Here is a 9,233-nt window from a genome sequence, read left to right on the forward strand (position 1 = left end):
GCTTCTTCTTCCTCTTTCTTTTTTTGGCAGACTACTATTTTTGTATTATACCGCCACCAACTGTACAGCAGTGTGTAATACCATGAACGTCATAGAGCAGGGATCTTCAACTAGGGGTCCGGGACCCCTAGGGGGTCCTCAGAGTCAATGCAGGGGGGCCTCCAAATTATTGTTAATTTCTGAAAGTTGTTAATTTTCTTTTTTTTAAATTTTTTTTTAAAGTCTTAACATGAATTCAACATAGGCTATTATTAGCAAATATAAATCTCCACTGCTTACTGGCCTATAAGGTAGTCACTAAGGCCATCCACAGATGTGATTTGCCACATGCATGTTTAACAATAAAACATGATATATATTGTATTCTATACAAAAAAGTGTGTATAAAGGCTTTAGGCCATCCTACATGTTATCCCAGGCCCAGTTTAATATGCAACTTCATTTTATACAATATATGTAGTAGGGGGGTCCCTGCTCCAACTCTCTTTCAGTTAAGGGGTCCTTGGCTTAAAAAAACGTTGAAGACCCCTGTCATAGAGTCTAGGCTTGAAACAGACAAACAGACAAAAATAAATAAATAAAATAAATTAATAATTAATTAATTAAATTAATTAAATCAGTATTAAGAAGAAAAACAAATAAAGCTTCAAGTCTCTCCCTTGTCATACCCTGTTCTTCAAGTATATCATGTATTGTATACATTGCGTTCTCTCCTTCCATTTCCTGCCAGTTTATTCTACTATCATTATATTTCTCGCATTCAAAAAGTACATGTTCTACATCTTCTTTGTCTTGGCATTCTATGCATAAGCCAGTACCAGTACCTACTATTTGTAAGGTAGCATTCAATCCTGTGTGACCTAATCTAAGTCTGGTATAGACCACTTCTTCCCTTCTGCGTAAACTCAGCGAAGTAACCCTTTTCCCGGTCACAGTCTTCTGTAATTTATGGTAGTGCATTAAACTCTGCCTCCCATTCAGTTTGCCATCTTTGCATATTTTCAGACTTAATTATGGATTTGGCTACACCCTTCCCCTGTGGAACATTAATCCTAATCCTATACATTTGTTTTTCAGCATCTTTTTCGCAATTTTATCAGCCTCTTCGTTTCCTGTAAGACCTATATGAGCTGGAACCCAACAAAACTGAATAGTGATACCCAGGGGCGATTCTAGGATCTGACCTTTGGGGGTGCTCAGCCCCTAATGAAAAGTTGATAGCAGGTAAGCTAGGGCGGTTCGGGGGCATGCCCCCGTAAGATTATTTTTTTTTTAAACCCTTAAAAAAATCATGACTTCTGGTGAGTTTTGGGAAAAGTTGGGGAAAGAAATAGACAGATTGAGACATGCAATTATGACAAACTATCAACAGATTCAAGGCATCTGCTGTGAAAAAAGATGAAAACTACAAAGCCTGATTATTGCAGCACACATACCCAGGGGCGTTGGAGTGGGGGGAAAAGGGGGACTGAGTGCCCAGGGCCCTCATGTGAGGAGGGCCCAAACATATGCTAGAATTCATAGCTTTGGCTGCAGGGTGGGGCCCATAGAAAATGCCTTTCTACAGGGCCCAGAATTTGGAGCTACGCCCCTGCACATACCTCCAATGGTAAAATAAGCCTAAACATATTTTTCATATTTTCTCCGGTTTCCCCCACCTCTAAAAATATGTTCCCCTCCCTAACTAGCTGATGTGCGGTGGCGTCTGGCGTTGTATGGCTGCCGTGCATCACCCAGGTGGGTGCTACACATTAGTGGTGTTAGAGAGCAGTCCCCACTCCCCCTCCCCCCAAATGCGCTTTGAGTGTCTATGATAAAGCGCTATATAAATGTAATAATTAATAAATATAATGTGAATGGAATGTTTTAAGTGTTTTTGCCCGTATAATATATGTCAACTTTCTCACCTGGTTCTTCCAGGTCCCTCTCTTTGTCCATTCTCTCTCCATCCTTCTCTCTCTCTCCATCCTCCTCTCTCCCTCTATCTCCCACCCTCCGTCATATCACTGACAATCACGTACAAAACATTTTGTAATCCACTAGAAAATAATCTTCAAATAAAAGAGAAAAGAAAACACAGTAGTCCTACTATATATATATATATATATGTATAGATATGTCTTATAGGCTACCTAGACATTTTCTCACCTTGTTCATCTTGCTCTCTCTGCCCTTCTCCCTCTCCATTCTCCTCCCTCCTTTGTGCTGTCAACCAGAAGGCAAATGTAATCAACTAATCAACAGAGAATGCATGTGTAGGCTACCAAAGATTATAAATTCACCTGTTTATAACATAAGTGAATATGGGGTTGCTGTTCAGTGCAGTGGGTTAATAGTCAGGGTACTAAAGTATAATCCGTTTTTCGTTTTAAACCAAAAACAAAAAAAACAAAAAAAATATTTACGATATGTACTACTACTAAAATGGAAAAACAAAATTATGAGCTCGGTTTTCTCGTTTTTCCAATGTCCATACAAATTAAAAATTAACAGGAAAACTGCTCGTTTTTCAACTGTTGTATTTTTGTTATTCATTTTTCCGTTTTAACCCAAGAGTGAGAATATGGGCTCATTTTTATAATGTGCAATCATTGAAAATCTGATGGAACACAGGTCTCCTTTATAATGTTATTTTGGTCTTACGTGTTAAGTCAAAAGTTGACTAAAACCCATGCGCTCTGGACAGGAAGTAACATTAACGTGTCAAAATAAAAGCATGAGAGCTGTAATAACTGCCAGAAGAACGAGGCACTTTATGAATATATTGTTTCCCTGTAGCTTGTCAGATTATGTGTGGCAGTTATTGACTAGTTAGGCTACTCTAATCTTACACCAGCCAGTAAAAAGGCATCTAACACTTGTGTTGTCTTCGTGTTAAATGTGTCATGTTTTCAAAATTTCTTATAAGAAATATGGGTTTCTTTCAACCAAATTAACCAAAAAAAACATGCATTGTTCCCTTCCATGCTCTTCTCAAGTAAATTAATATTCACAAATTTCATACAATTTGGGGTGTTTTATGCAATTTTATAGCAGTTATGGTCTTCCCGGGCAAATTTTGACCTGTTAGTGCAATAGGGCACTATTGAGCTTTACAGAAGATAAACACATGGGACACACATGCATATTTACAAGTATGTGCATGCACAGACACACACACACACACACACCTACCTACCAAGAGCCTGGGTCTGTCCAAGGTTTCTTCACACTGTCACTTTTACGCATTTATACATGCTCTTGAGGGGAATCACTGGAATTGTTGGGTTATTATAAATTGTTGGTTAATTATTAATTATACATGTGGTCTAGACCTACTCTATCTGTAAAGTGTCCTGAGATAACTCCTGTTATGATTTGATTCTATAAATAAAATGGAATTGAATATACCAGTCTGTTATAATCCAAAACAACTAATCGTATCTGCTCATTTTACTGAGAAATTAGGTATAATTAATGTAAATAAGGTCTGTTGACCATGAATGCAAAAAAATAAGTGTAAAATGAATGAGTGGAATGAAGTTAGATAAAAGGGGTAACCCAGAATTGAGTGATAAATTACTTCATGCTTTATGAAATGGTCAATTTTGTTATGCCAATAACATTTATAATGACCCAATTTATAAGACAACACAAGGGCTAAACCACTTGACCACTTAAATGAAAAGGCTTCTTTTTATTGCAACTCTGCAGAATATTCATGACATGGTTGACCAACTTAACTGCCATTACAGTTTTGTACAATCACTTTGGCACTAATTTCAGAACCTTGATGTCATTTGTCATAGACACAAAACTCACAACCAATGATCAAAATGCACAATTTTCAACACTTTTTTTCAATTGCTTGGATACAATACACATAAACCTAAGATCATATGTTCATTTAACAGAGATCACCTGTTCAATATGACACAACTTACATTTCAGATGAATGTCTATTCATTTTATTCCAATCATCTAACTATCAAATGATACAACTACTCAAAATGATAAGTAAATGTTGCATTACTCTTAATGCATAGTTGTATGGAAACAGACAAACAATATTCCATGTTTAGATCATGAAAGTTTCAAGATAACGAGATACATTGTCACCAGTTAGCGTGGAGCATGAACCAATTAGACTACATTATCTACAGATGTAGTATTTCATCTGCAACTGCAATGTAGCTCTCACTGTGGGGCATGCAGTAATAAATAAATGGAATACATGGTGCATTACTTTTTGTAGCTATATGTACGAGTGGTCCATTAAAACGACCTGCATTTACCGTGACTGCATGATTTATTTGGCCTTTATATCTTAAAACATGAGATTGAAATGAACCTTTGAGTGGTGCAGATACAGAATATAACTTTGTCACTTTGAGAATAAAATCCAAGAGAACATCAGAGGGTTCAACTGCGTGATATTTTTGTCCCCGAGCAGACGAGGTCGGGGACTGGAGGAACCACTTCACACCAGAACAGAGTCGAGAGATGGACAAAGCCTTCAACAAACACCTGGCAGGAACCAGGCTGGGAAACAAACACAACTACCAGCTGCACTGTCAGTAGTAGTTCCCCTCTGTGAGATCCTTTGACTCTGTCATGGACCCTGCAGTCAAGGAACACAGGTTTAAAGATAAAAAAGTTGGATTTATTTCCCCAAAAACAAAGATTCTAAAAAAGAAAAGAAAAAAGGTCAACAAGCCAATAATATGCTAATAATGTAATTTTAAACCAAATAAACTAATGTCTTTTATGTTCTTTTTTGTGACTGCAATTTAAAAATAACTCAACATGTGGTAACGATGTGGGTAAAAATGCACAACCTTTGTTGCGTCGTTGAAACTAGCTCCAAAGAGACAATCTAATAAGCAGTGTTGCCAGATCTCGCGAGACAAATAAACAACCAGGCCTGTGAAAACAAGCCCAAAACAAGCGACTTTTTCTACGGACCCCCGGGAAGAGAAAAATTAATAAACTGTGTGCACGGTTTCACAATCCGTGGGTACAGATTGTCAATTTACATCCATGTGGACAGATTGGTAAACTGTGCGCAGTTTTGCAAAACTGTACACACAGTAGTTTATTTATTTTTCTCCCCCGAGCTTCAGGACACTGATTACAATAGGGAGTTAAACCACCTTTTAACATTAGAAAACTGCTGGGATATCAAATATAGACTGATGTACCAAGTACATTATATACACACGTGTATAAAATAACCTTTGATAATTAAAATGTGCATAATACCATCCTGAATTCACAAATTCTTTATTTATTATTGCATTACGATTGCTTTAAGATTATTGGTATCTTCTGGTACCTTTAAAAGACATCATTGATAATAATGATGAAAGGTTGCGGGCTTATCACACTGCCTTGAGGTGGGCCATTGTACTGACTTGACAACTCTGATCGAATCTTTACTTTGATTGTGCTTCCAAAGAAAAAACCCAGTTTACCCAGTTAAAAACTCTCCCAAAAAAATAAATAAATCATCTACTACAGCTTAATTAACAATCCTTCCTTCCACAACATGTGCTATTTAGGGCAGGATCCAAATATTCGACTAATCGGAGATTTGTTTGTTTTGGTAGGTATTCGATTTTCAATTATGGGATTCGAATATACGTTTTTTTGATTTGTTTGTATTAAAGTTGAGACGGGTTTATCGTTTGGAGAGACATTCCCACTGCCGTACAACCCTGCGGAGAATTGCCGGATCGCTGTTTGTGTTGGTCTGAACGTGCCCTGGGTCCTGATCAGTCCCACCCGCCACAACTGCCACAAATGGATCTTTGAATAGTCGCTGTTGATTAGTGCCAAAGCTTCAAAGCACAAAAGCTGGTATTCAGGACACCCCTAGTGCTATTGGCCTATAACTAGTGGGTTTAGATGGATCTTTGCCTGGTTTCCTTATCGAAATGACCACAAGTAGGAAAAGTTTAAAACCAGGGGTGCTACCCAAATGCTGTAACTGTGGAGGGGCACATAATGTGGCATATGGTGGATGTGAGGTTATGAGACGAGACAATTAAATCCAAAAAGTAAGAGTGGAAAGAAGGATCCATTATGCAGAAGATGTAAGAGAGTCAAGAGAACAGAACAATGCCACTAATGTAAAAGGAGCAACGGGGGTTTGAGAGCTACAGCAAAGATCAAGTGGCAGGTTTCATGTGGACAAAAGGGCTTTAGTAACATGGGAAGAAGTGAGAAGAGAGAAACTCACAGATCAGTCAAAGTCAGTCAAGTTGGAGAGTTTTTTAACTAAAGGATTTTCTATTTTGGAAGGAAAATCAAAGTACGATTGGATCAGAATTGTCAATTCAGTACACGGTTGGAAATGGCATACCTCAAGGCAATGTGATAAGCCCGCTACTTTTCATCATTATGATCAATGATGTCTTTTCAAAGGTACCAGAAGATATACAGTACAGGCCAAAAGTTTGGACACACCTTCTCATTCAATGCGTTTCCTTTTTATTTTCATGACTATTTACATTGTAGATTCTCACTGAAGGCATCAAAACTATGAATGAACACATATGGAATTATGTACTTAACAAAAAAGTGTGAAATAACTGAAAACATGTCTTATATTTTAGATTCTTCAAAGTAGCCACTCTTTGCTTTTTTTGATAACTCTGCAAACCCTTGGTGTTCTCTCAATGAGCTTCATGAGGTAGTCACCTGAAATGGTTTTACCTTCACAGGTGTGCCTTGTCAGGGTTAATTAGTGGAATTATTTCCCTTTTTAATAAAAAAGCAAAGGGTGGCTACTTTGAAGAATCTAAAATATAAGACATGTTTTCAGTTATTTCACACTTTTTTGTTAATTACATAATTCCATATGTGTTCATTCATAGTTTTGATGCCTTCAGTGAGAATCTACAATGTAAATAGTCATGAAAATAAAGAAAACACTTGAATTGAATGAGAAGGTGTGTCCAAACGTTTGGCCTGTACTGTAGGTAGGTCACTGTTTGCGGAGGATGGGGGCCCTGTGGAAGAAAGGAAGGAATGTAGAGCCTGCAGTCAAGAAAGTGCAAGGAGCGATTGATGAGGTTGTGTAATGGGGTTATGATTTGGGGTGTAAGTTCTCAGTGGAAAAAAACTCAAACGTTCTTTTTCACCATGATTATTGGCCTGATATAGACTGGTAGTTGTTCAGGCTTTTCTCATGGACCATTTGTACATATAGTTATGGAAATTGTTGCATCGCAATTCGTATGTATTCCACGTTTTATTTTATTTTTTGCTGTCGACTACGTAGGAAGGTGGTTGGGGTGGATGGGTGGGACATAAAACACAGGGCTTTCACTCCGGTTCCCCAGGGAAAACAAAATACTTTCACCCTGGAAACGCATGTTTGTTCCTCGGGAGTGTTGTACTCCAAATCACAATCTTTTTCCTCAACTTTACTGGTCGTTTTGCTGTCTAAACTCCACCGCATGACGCTCACCATTCACACACACACACTCAACTGGCAAAACCCCTCAAAGGACAGTCATCTGGTGGTGCTCTGTACCCAGCACCTAGTCACCTAATGGTGGGTAAACTCAACTACCAACTGCCTCTAATACGAGCAAAAGCTCATGGATCTTAATAGCCAACTGTCGCCTAATTTCATCGGACAAGTGCAGCGCCTGTTCAAAACATGCCTGTTTGGAATGGGCTGATTGCTTGGCATCCTGTATTGCTGCTTGGAAGCTTTCTCCAGAACCATTGTACTCCAAAATAACTCACAGGGGGACCCCAAAGCACTTAATATGCAACTAACTGTATACTACTGCCTGACTGTGTACTTATAATTAGTTAGGTCTTAGTTGTTTGGTTCATAAAATGTCAGAAAATGGTTTCCCAAAGCCCAAGAATCGATATCGATCAAAATAGTTTCTGATTAATTTAACAGTTGATAACTTATTGATTAGTCTTTGCAGCTGTAGTTTACTGAACATGTAGATGTGTGTGCAATGAGCATTGCTACTGTTCAGACAGTCAGAGTTTCAAAAAGTATGTAAAGTACAAGAGAAAGAAGAGGAAGCGCGACAGATTCAAGTGGGGAGATGAATGATGTCTGGGGTCCTATAGAACAGTGTGTGTTGTGTGTGTGAGTGGAATATGTAGTTGCTCATTTGTAGGGTGGTGAATGGAGATTTTTGTTTGCAACAATTTGTCAACTGACACAGAGAGGCCCCCCGAGCTGACTCGGGCCCCTGGCGACCGATAACTGAAATGTAGAGAGAGAGAGAGGGCAAAGGAAAGACAGCGGGGAATGGATGGGGAGAAAGAGAGGAACGAGCAACATCTGAGGACAAAGAGTGGTAGAAACAGAAGAAAAATAGAGCCACGTAGTTCTGTAAAAAGTTATAAAACTGATATGGTGTCAGAAAAACAGCCCCATGTTTTCTGCTTTGTGACAGTGTATATTCCAGCTGATCTAAGAGGCTCTTTAAAGACTTTATTTAGCTTTAGAAGTACACTCTAAGAAGTAACTCTGTAAAGTAACACAAAAAGTTATGGCAGCTCATTGTCCCGGACTTTGCCCCTTGATTAAAAAAAAAGGAAATTATGTGTGTGGCTACAGTTTAAAGGTCCCATGACATACTGCTTTTTGGATGCTTTTATATAGGTGGTCCCCTAATACTGTATCTGAAGTCTCTTTTATATAGACCTTAGTGGTCCCTTAATACTGTATCTGAAGTCTCTTTTATATAGACCTTAGTGGTCCCCTAATACTGTATCTGAAGTCTCTTTTATATAGACCTTAGTGGTCCCCTAATACTGTATCTGAAGACTCTTTTAATATAGACCTTAGTGGTCCCCTAATACTGTATCTGAAGTCTCTTTTATATAGACCTTAGTGGTCCCCTAATACTGTATCTGAAGTCTCTTTTAATATAGACCTTAGTGGTCCCCTAATACTGTATCTGAAGTCTCTTTTATATAGACCTTAGTGGTCTCCTAATGCTGTATCTGAAGTCTCTTTTATATAGACCTTAGTGGTCTCCTAATGATCTGAAGTCTCTTTTATATAGACCTTAGTGGTCCCTTAATGTATCTGAAGTCTCCCTTAGTGGTCCCCTAATACTGTATCTGAAGTCTCTTTTTATATAGACCTTAGTGGTCCCCTAATACTGTATCTGAAGTCTCTTTTATATAGACCTTAGTGGTCCCCTAATACTGTATCTGAAGTCTCTTTTATATAGACCTTAGTGGTCCCCTAATACTGTATCTGAAGT

Source organism: Perca flavescens, chromosome 17 (genome assembly GCF_004354835.1).
Source record: "Perca flavescens isolate YP-PL-M2 chromosome 17, PFLA_1.0, whole genome shotgun sequence".
NCBI lineage: Eukaryota > Metazoa > Chordata > Actinopteri > Perciformes > Percidae > Perca > Perca flavescens.